General features: G+C 38.3%; 1 protein-coding gene across 1 annotated transcript in view; it reads right to left on the minus strand.

The window, feature by feature from the left end:
- The window catches only part of LOC119521156, a 107,566-nt gene extending 93,147 nt beyond the window's left edge, over positions 1 to 14,419 (minus strand). Inside the window, 1 exon segment of the mRNA XM_037819216.1 lies at positions 14,267 to 14,419. The gene's annotated coding sequence lies outside the window, so the exon portion shown is untranslated.
- Positions 14,420 to 18,049: the final 3,630 nt, after the last annotated feature.

Raw genomic sequence — 18,049 nt, forward strand, 5'->3', positions numbered from 1 at the left:
CGTTTTGGGGAAAACAATACATTCATACTGGCACATATGGTATATGAACTATCTCAAAACACTGAATAAAAAAATAAGTCGTCTTTCTATGCACTAGTAATGACAAGTGCAATTAAGAAGGCACTAGAAATGACAAGGCAATTATGAATCAAATTCCATTCAAAATGGCATCCAAAAGAATCAAGTATCTAAGAATACACTTACACAAGGATGTAAAGGACCTGTACACAGAAAACCACAAAACATTGCTAAAAAAAATCAAGGAAGACCTAAATAGGTGTAAAGGCATTCCACCTTCATGCATAGGAAGACTAAATATTGTTAAGATGTCAATTAAACCCAAAGTAACCTACTGATTTAATGTGATACCAATAAAAATTCCAACAACCTACTTTGCACAATTGGAAGTTAGTTTAAATTAATTTGAAAGGTAAAAGAAACTTGAATAATAAAAAGCATCCTAAAAAAAGAGTATGAAATGGGAGGACTTGTACTTCCTGACATTAAGGCTTATTATAAAGCCACAGTGGTTAAACAGCATGCTATTGGCACAAAGACAGACATACTGATAAATGGAATTGAATTGAAGGTTCAGGTATAGACCCTCAGATTTATGGTCAATTGATTTTTGACAAGGCTTCAAATCCACTGAACTGGAACAGAACAGTCTCCTCAATAAATGGGGCTGGGAGAACTAAAGAGAACACTTACTTCAAACCTTATACAAAAATTAACTCAAAGTTGATAAAAGACCTAAATATAAGAGCCAGTAGTATAAAAATCCTTGAAGAAAATATAGAGAAACATCTTTAAGACTTAGTGATAGGAGGTAGCTTCTTAGACCTTACACCCAAAGCACAAGCAACAAAAGGAAAAATACTAAGCGGAAACTCCTCAAGATTGAACACTTCTGTGTTTCAAAGAACCTTGTCAAAAAGGCAAAGAGGCAGGCAACTGAATGGGAGAGAACATTTGGTAAACATGTATGGGTTAAGGGTTTTAAATACAGTATATATAAAGATATCCTACAACTCAACTATAAAAGGACAAACAACCCAATTACAAAATGGCAAATTATAAGAATAGATATTTCTCCAAAGAGAAAATACAAATGGCTAAAAAACATATGAAAAGATGTTTACTTTCATTAGTTATTAGGGAAATGCAAATCAAAACCACAATGAGAAATCATCTCACACATATAAGAATGGCTGCTATTAAACAAACAGGAAACTACAAATGTTGGAGAGGATGCAGAGAAATAGGAATATTTACCCACCGCTGGTAGGAATGCAAAATGGCACAGCCACCAAGGAAGACAGCTTGCTAGTTATTAAATATCGAGTTATATACAATCTGGCAGTTCTGCGACTTGCTATATACCCAGAAAATTGGAAAGCAGGTACCCAAACCAACATTTGCACACTGATGTTCACAGTGGCATTATTTTTGATTGTCAAAAGATGGAAACAAACAGTCCATCAACAGATGAATGGATAAACAAAACGTGGTATATACATATAATGGAGTATTATGCAGCAGTAAGAAGGAATGAAGTCATAAAGCATGTGACAACATGGATAAACCTTTAGGACCTAATGCTGAGTGAAATAAGTCAGACACAAAAGAACAGATATTGTATGATTTCACTAATATGAACTAACTAGAATATGTAAACTCAAAGTCTTAAAACGTAGAGTATAAGGTATCTAGAGATAGAACCTAGAGAAGGGGGAGAGGTTACCTAATATGTATGCAATTGTTAATGAGATAGAACTTAAATGTTCTGGAATGGATAGAGGTGATAGCACATTATTGGGATTATAAGTAATAGTGACATATTGTAGGCGAATTTGATTGAAAGTGGTTGTTCAGAGTCATGTATGTAATGTAAATAAGGTCTAGCACAAACTACTATAAACATAAGAAAAAATAATTAAGGGATATATGGGAAAAAACACAGCTGTTCCAAGCTACAGGCTGTAGTTAACAGTAATATTTTAATATTCTTTCATCAACAATAACAAACTCACTACACCAATACTGTTCGTCAACAATGGGGGTCATAAGGGGTATGGGAGGATTTGGGTTTTCTTTTTTATTCTTTATTTCAGTTCTGGAGTAATTAAAATGTTCTAAAATTGATCATGGGGATATATACACAACTATGTGATGATACTGTGAGCCAGTGATTGTATACTTGGATGGGTTGTGTGGTGTGTGAATATATCTCAATAAAATTGAGGGGAAAGACAAGGAACTGAGAGGGAAGGAAAAAAAAAAAAGGAGATATATCAGTGAATAAAACAAAGCCCTGATCTCATAAAGTTGATATTTTAGTAGGGAAGGCAGGTAGTAAACAAACTGATAAGAATACAATATGTCAGCTGGTGACAGACACAAGGCAGGGGATTTTTGTTGTATTATCTTTCCTCAATGAAAGAAACAAAACAAAACAGTAACTAAAAAGACAATGACTAATGGGAAGACCAGAGAAGCTCAGTACTGGAATAGAAAGAGGAGTATATTGCCCTGTGACAGAAAAGTCAAGGAGTACCACAGCCAGCCCAAGAACGCCACAGTCTTCAGGGAGAAAGCCTTCTTGACACATGAGAAATGCCTCAATGACACATCAATTTTGGACTTCTACTGGCTTCAAAACCATATGAATTTCCTATTCCTTTGTAAATTGCAAAACTCAGTAGTCTTCACAAATGAAGATGCCCCAGGCCCTTTCTTAGGACCACAGGAGCTGATCTACATGCCCTGTATGGAAACCTGACCCTGTTTTGGCTGAAAAATACAGAAGATCCAACGGTTAAAGCTGGTATCTAAAACAAACCCAAGTCTGGCTGGCAAGCAGAAAACAAAGCACCACTGGAAGCCACCAGATTTGTATTACCATACTTAGTGAACTTGCTGGGGTGCCCAGTGCCTACCTCTCATCCCTGTGGCAGGCCATGATGGGTGCCTGATTTTGGGGGGAAAACTAGGGGGCAGAGACAATCTAACAACTGGCCAGCGACAGAAAGAAAAGATAGATATCAAAGACAACCAACACCAACAACAAAAAACCCTAGGAAAAAGAGAAAACCTCCAGAATAAACTAATGAAGAAAATGAGATGCCTAGAGAGCAAAAAATCAAGAGCCACACAAGAAAACATGAAGACATGGCCCAGTCAAAGGAACAAATTAACACCCCAACTGAGATTCAGGAGTTGAAACCACTAATTAAAGATGTTCAAATAAATCTTCTAAATCAAATCAATGAATTGAAGAAAATGTGACAGAAGAGATGAAGAATATAAAGACGATACTGGGTGCCCATAAGAAAGAATTCATAAACTTGAAAAATCAAATGGCAGAACTTATGGGAATGAAAGGCACAACAGAAGAGATGAAAATCACAATGGAAACATACAACAGCAGACTTGGAGAAGCAGAAGAAAGAATTTCTAAACTAGAGGACACAACATCTGACATCCTACCCACAAAAGACCAGATAAAGAATAGAATGGAAAAATATGAACAGGGTCTGAGAGAAACGAATGGCAACAAGAAGCACATGAATGTATGTTATAGATGTCCCAGAAGGAGAAGAGAAGGGAAAGGGAGCAGAAAGAATAATAGACGAAATAATCAATGAAAATTGCCCAACTCTTATGAAAAACATAAAATTAGAGGTCCAAGAACCATAGCATACCCCAAACAGAACTGATCCAAACAGACCTACTCCAAGCACTTACTAATCCAAATGTGGAAATATTAAAATTCTCCACATGGGGAATTACTGGCATTCTCAGAAGCATTGGGGACTATAAATCTAGAAGGCCGAGCCCTCTATCTTGCGGGTTGCCTTTATGAAGCCTGTTACTGCAAAGGAGAGGCTAACCCTACTTATAATTGTGCTTAAGTGTCACTCCCAGAGAACTACTTTTGTTGCTTAGATGTGGCCATTCTCTCTAAGTCAACACTACACATCACACCCCACCCCACCTCCCAAGTGGGACATGACTCCCAGAAGTGTACACCTCCCTGGCAACGGAAGAAATGACTCCCAGGGATGAACCTGGACCTGGCATTGAGGGATTGATAAAGCCTTCTTGACCAAAAAGGGAAAGAAAAATGAAAGAAAATAAAGTTTCAGTGGCTGAGAGATTTCAAAAGGAATCAAAATGACATTCTGGAGATCATTCTCATGCTTTATATAGATATCCCTTTTTTTAGTTTTTAGTGTATTGGAAAAGCTAGAAGGAAATACCTGAAACTGTTGAACTGCAACCCAGTAGCCTTGATTCTTGAAGATGGTTATACAACTATACAGCTTACACTGTGCAACAATGTGATCGTGAACACCTTTGTGGCTCACACTCCCTTTATCTAGTGTATGGACAGATGAGTAGAAAAATCAGGATTAAAAAGTAAATGAATACAAAGGAGGGATGGGGGGGATGGGATGGTTTGGCTGTTCTTTTTTACTTTAATTCTTATTTGTATTCTTATTTTTTTTTTCAGTAATGAAAATGTTCAAAAATTAATTGTGATGAATGCACAACTTTATAATCGTACTCTGAACAACTGACTGTACACTTGGGATGATCGTATGGTATGTGAATATATCTCAATAAACTGAATTTTTAAAAAGTTAAAAAAAAAAAAAAAAAAAAAGCAGGGGTGAGGTACCAAGCAAAAGGAGAACAAACGGAGACCAGTAAAAAAGATAGTTTTAAGATCATGGCAGCTATCCTCCACAGATCTGGAGCTCCTAGACTCTCTGAAACGACAGGTCCAGGACCCCTAAGCCAGAGAGGAAGTCATAAAATTTGGTCCATGTCCTATTTTCATCTTGCAATCCTCCTGGTCTGAGTGCAAAACTCAGTTGGTTCATTTGACTCAGAAGAGGATGAAATCAAACACTTCAAGCCTCATCATTAAGCCATCACCTCCTTGTTGGAACCACTATCCAAATATCCTATCTCTATCCAGATGTTCAGAGTCGTGGATAGACAGCTGTGCTGGTTTGGATGTATTATGTCCTCCAAAATGACAGGTTCTTTAATGCTATCTTGCCGGGCAGATGTATTAGTGTTGATTAGGTTGGGATCTTTGGATTAGGTTGTTTTCATGGAAATGTGACCCACCCAACTGTGGGTAATACCTATGATTAGATTATTTCCATGGAGGTACGGCTCCACTCATTCAGCATGAGTCTTGATTTAATCACTGGAGTCCTATATAAGAGCTCAGACAGAAGGACCTTGCTGTTGCTGCCAAGAGAAACATTTTGAAGACGGCCATTGAAAGTAGACTTGCTACTCCAGAGTTTGCCTGGGAGAAACTAAGAGAATACCCCAGATGCCTAGAGAGAAACATCCTGGGAGAAAGCCATTTTGAAACACAACCTGGGAGCAAAGGAAGAAGATGCCAACCACATACCTTCCCAACAACACAGATGTTCCAGGCGCCATTGGCCATTCTTCTGTGAAGGTACTCTGTTGTTGAAGCCTTAGCTTGGACACTTTTTTGGCCTTAAGACTGCAACTTTGTAACCAAATAAACCCCCTTTATAAAAGCCAATCCATTTCTGGTATTTTGCATAATGGCAGCATTAGCAAACTGGAATAACAGCCAAAAAGGAAGACCACATTTTCACAGTATTCAGCAATTCTCATGTCATCATGATGCAAATGCACGCAAATATTCTGAATTTTCAAATGAAACAACCACAGGGGATGTTTAAAGGCGTGTATCCCACAGATTAGGAGTACAAATATAAATAGGTGCTTGCATGGTATACTTCTAAGGTATGACACTGGTACAAACAGTTAACAAGAGTGTGGTATATGGGAAAAACTACCAATTGCATATGGTGGACTACATTTAATAGGCATACCTTATTTGCACCACATTAATACTAGGGATACATAATTAGGGGCTGACAAGAGCTTTGGGGTGTTTTGGGTTATGATAATCATTTAAAATTGAGAGCCAAGATGACTGTACAACTAAGTGAAGAAAAGGTGCAATGCAGTTTATCTTGGACAGAATATATGTGAAATAGGAACACCATACTTAATAAGCCAAGCCCTTGATCTTGAGGTTTGCTCTTGTGAAACTTTAAGCCTACCTATAATTATGCCTAAGATACATCTCCAGAGAACCTCTTTTGTTGCTCAGATGTGGCCTTCCTCTCCTTAAGCCCAACTCAACAAATAAATTCAGTACACTTCTCCCAATGTGGGACATGACTCCCAGGGAAGTGAGTCTCCCTGGCTACATGGGACTCAACTCCCAGGAATGAGCACAGCCCTGACACTGAGGGATTGAGAATGCCTTTCTTGACCACAAGGGGGAAAAGAAAGGCAACAAAATAAGGTTTCAGGGCTTAAAAGATTTCAAATACAGTCAAGAGGTTATCCTGGAGATAACTCTATGCAAAAGTTCCAGCTAGATATTCCAAATGGTCATGCCCGAACCAACAGTAGTCCTGAAAATACTAAAGAATACCTGGGGCCCTGTACGCAATGCTATAAAAGTGTCACTCATTAAGTTTATTTTCAGACAATGACAATTAAATGCAAAACATGCTCTTGGAATGAGTCTAATAATGGAGGAGAAAAGGCCCAGAGGGACATTATTGGAACTCATGAAAAACTGCAATACAGACTGCAAGTTTTATATCAATACTAAAGTTCTTGAATTTGAAAACTGTAATGAAGGTGGTTACATAAGTGATTATTCTTCTTCTTAGGAAATATACATGGAAGTATTATGTACTTAAGGAGCATGATGTATGTAATCTACTTTCAAATGTTTAGTAGGTGGATAGATAGATGGAGGGGTAAACAAAAAGGATGATACAGTAAATGTGGCAAAAAGTTAAAACGGATGAATCTAGGTATATGAGAAAAGGGGTACGTGGGAGCTCTCTGGGTTGCTTTGGGGGGACTAACTATTATTGATCACTATTATTTGCAACTGTTCTGTAATTTGGAAATTATTTCAAAATAAAAAGTTTAAGAAGGAAAATAATAAGTCAGGGGAAAAGGGAGAGAAAGAGACAGGGATGTGCTATTTTAGAAAGGATGGTAACATTTGATCAGAAATTTAAGAGGACCGTGGGAGTGAGCCATGCATTTTTGTCTCGAGGAAGCATAGTCTAGAGTGTCTCGATTCTAGAAATAGAGAATAAAAAGTGCAAAGCCTTGAGCCTCTTCTCTACCATCAGTCCAAAACAACCCTGTAGAAGCCAGACAGAGTGAGGACTTAAGTTCCTCATCTCTTCTAACAAGCCCCTGAGACACCAGGCTGCAGTTCTTTTTCCTCATCAAAGCATGTGTCGAAGGGACATGAAAAGAAAGGAGACAAAAGAGAGCAGAGTCTCTTGCTCTCCAATCATCATAAATGGGATAGAAACCAAGATATGTAACAGCCAGAAGAAATGCAAAAATCAATCTAAGCAACCTATTCTCCTTAGGAGGCCCAGGCCTTAAAATAATAAAAATAACAAGAGCTAATAAAAATAACAACAGCAGGTAACTGTTAGAAGTGCTATACCATGGATAACTCATTTAAACTCTACATCAACAGTAGAGTAGAGACAGTTTTTATGCCCATTTTTTACTTGAGGAGCCATGGAGATGTTGATCACTTGTTCACAATTATGCATTTAACCAAAAGAGATGGAATTTTAGCCAGGAGCCCATGCTCTTTACTGCTAAGTAGCTCTCAACCTTTTAAAATTTAATCTTGATCGGAGAGAGAAGGCAGCGGTAAAGAGAGGAATGGAAGTTAGTTAGTGCCCCCCAAGAGCAACTATAAACAACCAGGAACAACTAGTAAAAGATCTGGAATAATTGCTGGGAGACGACCGTGACCATCCATACATCGTGAAACAATCAGGATTGGGAGAACTACCCAAGACCGCAGCATAAAATCTGTAAGTAAAAACTGTGGACCCAAGCCAAGAGCCCCTCCTCCATGGCAGCCTGAACGGCAAAGCCTTGCTGTGATAGAGAGCAGCACTCTCTAAACAAGCAAATACACCTCAGCCCAGCTCCAACTGGGGTTTTAATGTTAACCGCTCAATACAAACTACGAATCCCCAACAAGCAGACAGAGGCTTTTAGTGATGACTAACCTTGGAGAGCCAGGGGACGTATCTGTCTCGGGATGGGAAGCCCAAAGGATCGGGTGCTATCTCTGGCTGAACGATGAATCTGGGGGCTGTCGACTGACCCTGAAATGGGGCTTTCTGTCCCTTTCTCTCTCAACATGGGCAGCTCTGTGGAGAAAGCCTCAGCCATTTTCAGCTCACAGTGGTCTGAAGTAGAGAAAGCCTCAGCCATTTTAAACTCACAGCACTCTAACCCAGAGAAGAGTGGAGACAGAGTCAGAGAAACAAAGAATCTCTTTATATGCAAATGACCTCTCTCTAGGGGACAAATCTTCCCTAAGAGGAAGAAGGCGGTGCCAAGCTCTACTACCCGCCTTCCATTCAGAACCAGACCCCAGAGCCTGGGGGAAAAAAGCCATCGGCCATGCCTCTTTACACCGTTCTGGAGCGATAGGCTGACAGGTGCCACCTGCCGGGCAGAAAAGCACAGGGTGTGTCAATCCTGTAAGACATACCATCAGGGAAACCAGATACTGAATATTTCTTCCTTCTGGGACCTGAGCCTGTTCTGGTCTGGGAAAACCTGATTGGGGTAATCAAGGAAACCAGATGACTAGACATCAGAAAACTACAACCTATACTAAGAAAAATGAAGTCATGGCCTAGTCAAAGAAACAAACTTGCACTTCAACTGAGAGAACGGAATTTAAACAACTAATGCTAAATCAATTAAAAAAGTTTAGGGAAGATATGGCAAAAGAGATATAGGCAGGCTATAAAGAAAACACTGGGTATACATAGGCAGAAATCTAAAATTCGAAAAAACAACTGACAGAATCTATGGAAATGAAAAGCAAAACACAAGAGACAAAAGACCCAATGTGTCCCAGAAGGAGAAGGGAAAAGGGGCAGAAGCAATAACAGAGGAAATAATCAATGAAAATTTTCCATCTCTAATGAAAGACATAAAATTACAGATCCAGAAAGTGCGGCATACCCCAAACAGAATAGATCTGAATAGGCCTATGCCAAGACATTTAATAATCAGATTATCAAATGACAAAAACAAAGAGAGAATCCTGAAAGCAGCAAGAGAAAAATGATCCATCACATACAAAGGAAGCTTAGTAAGACTATGTGCAGATTTCTCAGCAGAAACCATGGAGGCAAGAAGGAAGTGGGGTGATATATTTAAGATACTGAAAGACAAAAAACGCCAACCAAGAATCCTATATCTGGCAAAACTGTCCTTCAAATATGAGGGAGAGTTTAAAATATTCTCTGACAAACAGACAATGACAGAGTTTGTGAACAAGATACCTGATCTACAGGAAATACTAAAGGGAACACTACAGACAGATAGGAAAAGACAGGAGTGAGAGTTTGGAACACAGTTTTGGGTGATGGTAGCACAGCAATTTAAGTACACGGAACCCAGATAACTATGAATATGGTTGAAAGAGGAAGGTTAGGAGCATGTGGGACACCAGAAGAGGAAAGATAAAGACTGGGACTGTATAACTCAGTGAAACCTAGAGTGTTCAACAATTGTGGCAAAATGTACAAATATGTTTCTTCATGAGGGAGAACAAATGAATGTCAGCCTTGCAAGGTGTTAAAAATAGGGAGGTATTAGGGGGAAAATAAAATCAATGTAAACTAGAGACTATAACAGAAACTTTGTATTATGCTTCCTTTAATGTAACAAAGGCAATATACCAATGCTAAATGCATATAAGAGGGGGGCATAAGGGAGGGGTATGGGACTCGTGGCACTGGTAAGGTTGTCTGACTCTTTATTCTACTTTAGTTTAAGGTTATCTTTCCTTTTACTGCTTCCTAGCTGTCATGTTTTCTTTTGTTTCCTCTTTTTTTTTTCTTTTTCTTTTGCCTCTCTACCTTCCCTGACTCTTCCTCCTGCTTGTGGAAGAAATGGAGATGTCCTTATATAGATTGTGGTGAGGGTGGTGAACACATAAATATGTGACAATACAGGGAACCATCGATTGTCTACTTAGAATGGAATGTATGGGGTATGAACAAAATAATCTTAAAAAAAAAATGGGCTGATGAAGAAACCTTGAGGGCAATATACTGAGTGAAATAAGCCAAACACATAAGGACAAATATTGCAGGGTCTCACTGATAGGAACTAATTATAATATGTAAACTCATAGACATGAAACATAAGATACCAGGATATAGAAAGAGGCTAAAGAATGGGGAACAGTTGCTTATTATGAGCAGAATGTTTAACTAGGTTGAACTTAAATGTTTGGAAATGAACAGAGGTGACGGCAGCACGTTGTGAAAATAACAGTCCTGAATGGTGTGTGAATGTGGTGGAAAGGGGAAGCTCAGAGTCATGTGTATCACCAGAAGGAAAGTTGGAGCTCAAAAGATGGAAATGTATAAAACAGTGAACCTTATGGTGGGCAATGTCCATGATTAACTGTACAAACATTAGAAATCTCTTTCATGAACCAGAACAACTATATGATACTACAACTAGAAGATAATAACAGAAGGTATATAAGAAAAAAATATATACCTATAGCAAACTACATACTACAGTTAGTAGTATTTCAATATTCTTTCATAAACAGTAACAAATGTACTATACCAATACTATGAATCAACAATGGAGAGGGGTGGTTAGGGGTATGGGAAGATTGGAATCTCCTTTTTTATTTGTTTGTTTGTTTTTGTTTTTTTTTTTCCTTATTTCTTTTCTGGAGTAATGAAAATGTTCTAAAAATTGGAAAAAAAAATTAAATGTGGCGATGATGCACAGCTGTATGATGGTACCAGGGGCAACACTTTGGATCTTTGGATAATTGTATGGTATGTGAACAATCACAATTAAAAAAAATGTGATTAAAAAAAAGGAAAGGAAATTGGAAGGAGGAACTGAAGATATTTTACTCCTATGAATTAGCACAATACAGGTTTATAGCCTACACATGTGGTTTGTTTTTTACTGATGGTTGTTAACTGGGGACACCTGTAAGACAGAGCCAAAGGGAAAGAATTAAAAATAAATAGGAGAAAAATGTAATAAGAAGCTGCAGTTCAGAGCTGTTTTGAAGCCTATTATGCGGGACTTTAAAATCCCCTCCTCCTGATAAATGTTTTATCATTTAGTGTATATCATTTAACATATAGTATAAAGACTGAAGCATAACAACATTTTAAAAAAATATTCTTTCAGTATTTCTAACAGAAATGTTGGGCTACATGTAGAATTTGTGAGATCAGTTAGCTTATAAATAATGATCCTTTATGCTGGCACTGGGAAATCCCTATTCCCACAGCTACTTCAATAAAGCAATTAATTTCAATAAAGGCAGAAGAAAGAACACTATTCACTTTTGTTTGGATCAGTTGACATGAGAAAAACCTCTCTCTCCTGGAGTATTAACTTTCTCATAGGAAGGCATCCTACTATAAGGTAAACAAAGTATCTTTTTGACATATGCTTCTCTGTCATACACTGTCTCCTTATAAGATGATTGACCTTTCTCCCTTCCAGAAATTTTCAGCGTGGCTTTCAGTTTAAACCAAGTGCTTGTGACAGACATTTTTCTGTCATTAGATCTTAAGATGTTTGTCCTAATAGCCCTAAATTTGAAATCTATTTACATGAATTTATTTACAAAATTCAGACGTAATGTTTCTTTTCTATTGTATAATGCTGAGATATTCCTGCAGATAATTTCAGATGTTCTCAGAATTTACAGAGGATATTTGAAAGAAGGCAATTTTTGAGTGACACTGCATATTTTAGTGGACCCCTCAAAACAATCTACACAATGAAAAAAACGCTTTGTCAAGGCAATAGGTTAGGTTTAATTGACCTCTTTGAAAGATCAAGATTTGTACATTCAAACTTTCGAGATCATCATTCAGTAACCCAATGTCATGTAACAGCTCTGAACTTTCATTGCATTTGGCTACGTTATTTGAAATTTCACACACAGGCAGTTAAAAAAAAACAACAAAACTTAATCTTGCCCAAGCAATATGAACTGTAATAATTATCTGAGTCTTTGTGAATTCAAAAGAATAGAAACATTAAATAATGATCATAATACTGAACATTCATATTTGTTCAGATGTAGTTTAGAGATAATTTCAAAGAAAGAGTTGGGGGATGGGAGAAGAACATCTGTGTATCCCCTAAAATCTCTGGTTTCCTTTTGCTTGTGCTGGATATATACTGTATTCCATTATTCAGAACTAATACAGATCAAGCACTCAGTTTGTGCTAGGCATTATTCAACACATTTTATATACATTCCCTTTTGTAGTCCTTACAACAACCATGTGAGGTGGATACTAACATGATCCCTACTTTACCAGTTAGGAAGCTGAGGCACAGCGGGGTTAAATGAGCTACCCCAAGTTACCCAATCAGTAGGTGCAAGAGGTAAACTGCAAACTTAGGCATTCCAGATCTAGTCCCTGAATCTTTTCTTTTTTTAAAACCTTTTATTTGTAACTAATTTGAAACTAACAGGAAAGTTGCAAAAATAGTACAGCTTCACCTAATGCTAACATCTCATACAACTGTAGGACAGTGATGGCTACCTGGATATTAACATTGGTACAATATTATTAACAAAACTTCAGAATTTAATTCAATTTTGTCAGTTTTTCTCCTAATAGCTTTTTTCTCTCCAAGGATCCTTTCCAACATTCCACACTGCATTTAGCTACATCTCCTTAGTCTTCTTCCAGTCTCTAAGTTTCTCAGTCTTTACTTGCCCTCAATGCCTCGGCCAATTTTTGGCCAGCAAGATTGTTCTGGAATCAGGCTGCCAGGGTTTCAATTCTGGCACTGTCAGATATTGCCTGAGAGACCTTTATAAATCAATCATCTTCTTGTGCTTCATCTATAACACAGAGTTATTTTTAGGAATAAATGTGTCAATACAGGAAACATACTGGAAACTCTGCCCGACTCACAGAAGCTCCCAATAAATGTTAACGATTGTTATTATCACCCTTGTTATTATCACCTGGAGAACAGTACAGAAATGATGTATCAGTCCTGCTTTGTTCCTAAGTAAACTTCTTTTTAGACATGTAAGAATAATCAACAAGAGTGTACCGAGTTTTGAATACTCTGCAAAAGCAAAGGCTTCTGTACCCAGTCAAAACTGAGGGAGATAAAGGACAAGAAATAGCTGTATGGGTGGTTTTTATTCTGTCACCTAAAATCTATTTTCAGAAATGCAGGAAACAATCTCTCAGAGCTGCAGGTCGCCTCTACATCGAGCTGCCAACTGAACAACTACACCAACCACCACTTCCCTGAATGACAACTCTGCCAACCCTGTCACAAGTTAAATTACAAAAAAGCAAACACAATTCATCGTCTTCCATCATGTAACTGCAATTCTTTTGAGTCCCCTAGCTTTCTTGTGTAATTATCATCCTTCTGGTTATCACCTCAATACCCTAGAGTTGTTAATGTCCCCTCCCCTTTCGCCAAGAACCTAGGAACCCAAATCCAGCCACATTTCGAGGACCCAAGGGGTCACTCCCTCCTCCTCTCTGCAGCCGTTTTAAGAAATCAGGTCCGAGGGCGCATAGCAAGCTGGAGATATCACGATTGTGTCTCTGGCACTAGGAAAATAACAACGGGAGAGACCCACTCCTTACTTATAAAAAAGGAGGGAGAGGAAAATCATTAGGAATCCCTGAACAGCCCCACCTGCTGCAACAATCGGAGAAAAACGGGTCGAGCATCACCTGAGCTCCGACCCCACCATAGGTTCACAAAAGCTTTCAGGGAAGGAGCGCTTTTCTGGGAAGAAACAAGAATACTAACAACAGACCAGATAACAGTATGCGCCAGAGTCGTTTCTAAGCATTTTCCCGTCTATTCAGGTAATTCCCAGAACATCCTTACCATAGGTTACTACTATCAACCCATTTTCCAGCTAAAAAACGGAGAAATTAATTCTTCCAAGATAATATCGCCGAAAGCGAACGAGCTCGTGGAAAGCGCGGGAAGGTGGGATGGGGTTGTGGAGCGCCAGGAAGACCCTGAAACGCAGAGATTCACGACCCGCACCTGCCGCCAACCCCGGACGCGCGAACCGTCCCAAACACCAAGGGGCGCAAACTGCTGCCCTCGTCACCTGGCAGCGCTCTCCACCACTGGCCGCGGTTTCTCTTCCCCGAGGGCGAGGGCTGACTCCGGAGACCCCGCGTCCGGGCCAGGAAAGCTAGGAGAGAAGGCGGAGAGCAGCGTTGCCTCACCTCCCGGAAAGGTAGATACCAGCAAGCTCGCTCTCCTACAGCGGAAGTGCCTGGGACCGGACGCAGCTCCCGGACTATAATTCCCAGAATCCCCGCGACAACGACAGCCGCATAAATACCTCCCACTAGGCGCGGCGCCAGGACTACAATTCCCAGAAGCACGCATTAGAGCGGCTATCAGCCTCGCCCCCTTGCAGCGGAAGTGCCTCAGAAATTACGCAGCTGCCTGACGGCAATCCCTACAAGGCTCGGCAGCGTAGCACTTACACTCGGTTACAGCTATTTTTTGTAATATCAGCCATTTTAGTTCACAGTTCACTATGCTATGGGCGCCTTGTCCTTTTCTTTTTTCTGTTTTTCTTTTTCTTTACTTTTGCCGTTTCACTCTTTCCACCCCTCCCTTCCTCCCTTTTTTCCGTCCTTTTACCTCCTTTTTTTCTCAGTTTTTAAATTACCGTACTGACACCGACTGTAAAGTAAATGTGGCTATATAGGAGAGAAGAGCGAAGCTTACAATCAGAAAAGAATTATCACACCCTAACAGGGAAGTGATGTTTACGATAAAAGTGTAGAACCTTAAACGCATTGAGTTGGGCTTGCCTGAACACGGAATTTAAGGAACAGAGGATCTCAGATTTGATTGCGTCTATGCCGTCTTTACTTTTTAGACGTGACTGGTTGCATCTAGATCTCTGATAAGAAAACCTGGTATGAGCTATTCACTCCAAGGTACTAAAGAGTCTGATCAAGCCACAAACCAAACATAAAAAAGCTTCCAACTTGTATAGGCTTTAATTGATCCTTTTGATGATCGGCATTCCGACAAAAGAAAGGCTCTGCACTGGCAGGGAACTGAAGGAAATAGGGTCATTGGGAAAAATAACCTGGATATATCTTGAAAATGTTTATTCCTTGAGTTCAGCTTCAAATATCTCATAATCTACATCCATCCTGCTCTTGACATCAAAAACACAATTAACTGTCTTATGTTACTACAAACGGTCCGAAATCAAGGAGCTTTGGTTATTCAAAAACTGGGGGTGGAGGTGGGGGCTCTTGTCCAGAAAACTAATAAATTCAACTTCTGAAAGCATGCACTGCCCACCTTTCTACTGATAAAGAACATAAAAGCATTTTAAACTCTGTTACAAATAGAGTAAAAGAATAGTAAAATGAACCCCCATGTTGTCATCCACCAGGTTCAGTAATTATTAGTATGTTGCCACCTTTGATTCATCCATGACATTTTATTTTATGTATGAAATATACAAAATACATTTTCCATATAAAATTTCTAATAATACAATTCGGTGGCATTACTTTTACAATTTTTCCTACTATCGCTACCCTCCATTAATAAAACTTCATCACCTGAAACACTTTACCCATTAAGCAATAACAACAACCCATTGCCCTTCTCCCCAGCCCCTTCTAACCACCAATCTCTTTATTATTCTGTTTATTCTAGATATTTCATGTAATGGAATCATACAACATTTATCCTTTTGGGTCTGACTTATTTCACTTTGCATAATCTTTCCAAGGTTCTTCTATGTTGTAGTACCTATTAGTACTTCAGTGCATGTACTTATATTCAGTGCATGTACTAGTATGCATGAAGAGTATTCCACTCTATGAATGTACATTTTGTTTATCCATTCATCTGTTTATCCATTCATCTGTGGATGTTTCAGTTGTTTCTACCTGTTGGCTATTGTGAAAAATGTTGCTATGAACATTGGCGTATTATATCTGTTTGAGCATCTATGACTTTTTCTTGTTTCCATTTTTGCTACTGTCATATTTTTAAATCATATCACTGGCATCATGCCATATATCCCTCTAAATATTTACACATGTATTTCTAAAAAGTAAAGACATGAATTGCTTAGCCATAAGTACTAAATTAAACCAAACAAAATTAAAAATAATTTTAAAATTATAAAATATCCAGTCCCTTTTCAAATTTCCAATGATTTTTGTGAAAAATGCTTTTTATAGCATCAAAGTTTAAATGCATATTAAAAGTCCACTCATATTATGTCTGGTGAGTCTCTTTTAGCCTGGAACAGTCCCCCCACTAACCTTTAACCATGGGCTTGACTTATTGAATATTCTACTTCAGTTGTCATGTAAGATGACCCAGATTCTGGATTTGTCTAATTTCTTCCTTGTGGTGTGGTTTAAATTTTATTATTGTTGGGAGAGGCAATCTGACATTGGACTTGTATTCATGAACATTCTTGCTATGTATGCCAAATATGCAAGCTCCTCAACAATCCTTTTTTGTGTGCATTTTATTGTGGTAACATATATACAACTAAAAATTTCCCATTTGAACCATTTTCAAGTGTTAGGCTTAGTGGTATTAGTTATGTTCATAATATTGTGCTAAAATCAACAACATTCATTATAGAAAGTTTTTCATTTCCCCAAACAGAACTCTGTACCCCATTCCCCAATCCATATCCCCAACCCCTAGTAACCTATAATAGTTTCTCACTTTATAAATTTGCATGTTTGCATAGTTATTTCAGATAAGTATAATGATACATTATTTGCTCTTTTATGTCTGGCTTATTTCACTCAACATATCTTCAAGGTTCATCCATCTTGTAGCATGGATCAGAACTTCATTCCCTTTTATGGGTGAATAATCTTTCGTAGTATTTATATACCACATTTGTGTATCTGTTCATCTGTTGATGGGCATTTGGGTTGCTTCCAACTTTTGGCTATTGTGAGCAATGCTGCTATGAACATTGGGAGTTTACAAATATCAGTTCAATTCCCTGTTTTCAATTCTTTGGGGTGAAAACTAGAGGTGGGATTGCCAGGTCATATGATAATTCTATGTAAAACTTTCTGAGGAATTGCCAAACTGTTTTCCACAGAAGCTGCACCATTTTACATTTCCCACCATCAATGTACAAGAATTCCAGTTTCTCCATCTTGTTGCCAACCTTTGCTATTTTCTGTTTCAAAAAGGAATAATCATTTGGTGGGTGTGAAATGGTATCTCATTGTGGTATTGATGTCCACTTCCCTGATGACTAATGATGTTGAGCATGTTTTTATGTACTTATTGGCCATTTGTTTATCTTCTTTGGAGAAATGGCTATTCAAGTCTTTTGCCCATTTTCAAATTGGGTTGATTGTCTTTTTATTGTGGAGTTGGAGCAAATCTTTATATATTCTGAATATTAACCCTTCTCAGATATATATTATATCCAACTATTTTCTCCCATTCTGTACGTTGTCTTTGCACTTTCTTCACAATATTCTTTGAAAGTTTTTGATGAAGTCCATTTTATTTTTCTTTTGTTGCTAGTGCTTTTGGTGTCATATTTAAGAAATTACTGCCAAATTTAAAGCAATGAAGATTTTCCCATGTGTTTTCTCCTAAGAGTTTTATGGTCATACTCATGTTTAGATTTTTATCAAATTTTCATTTTTCATTTTTGTATATGGTGTGAGGTAGTGATTCAACTTTACTTTTTTTACATGTGGATATCCAGTTGTCCTGGCACATTTGCTGAAAAACTGTTCCTTCCTAATTCAAGGCATTTGACACCCTTGACAAAAATCAATTTGCTACAGATGAGTGGATTCTTTTCTGGACCCTCAATTCTACTCTGCTGATCTATATGTCTATATGTACG

The sequence above is a fragment of the Choloepus didactylus genome, chromosome 27, assembly GCF_015220235.1.
Source record: "Choloepus didactylus isolate mChoDid1 chromosome 27, mChoDid1.pri, whole genome shotgun sequence".
NCBI classification, from domain to species: domain Eukaryota; kingdom Metazoa; phylum Chordata; class Mammalia; order Pilosa; family Megalonychidae; genus Choloepus; species Choloepus didactylus.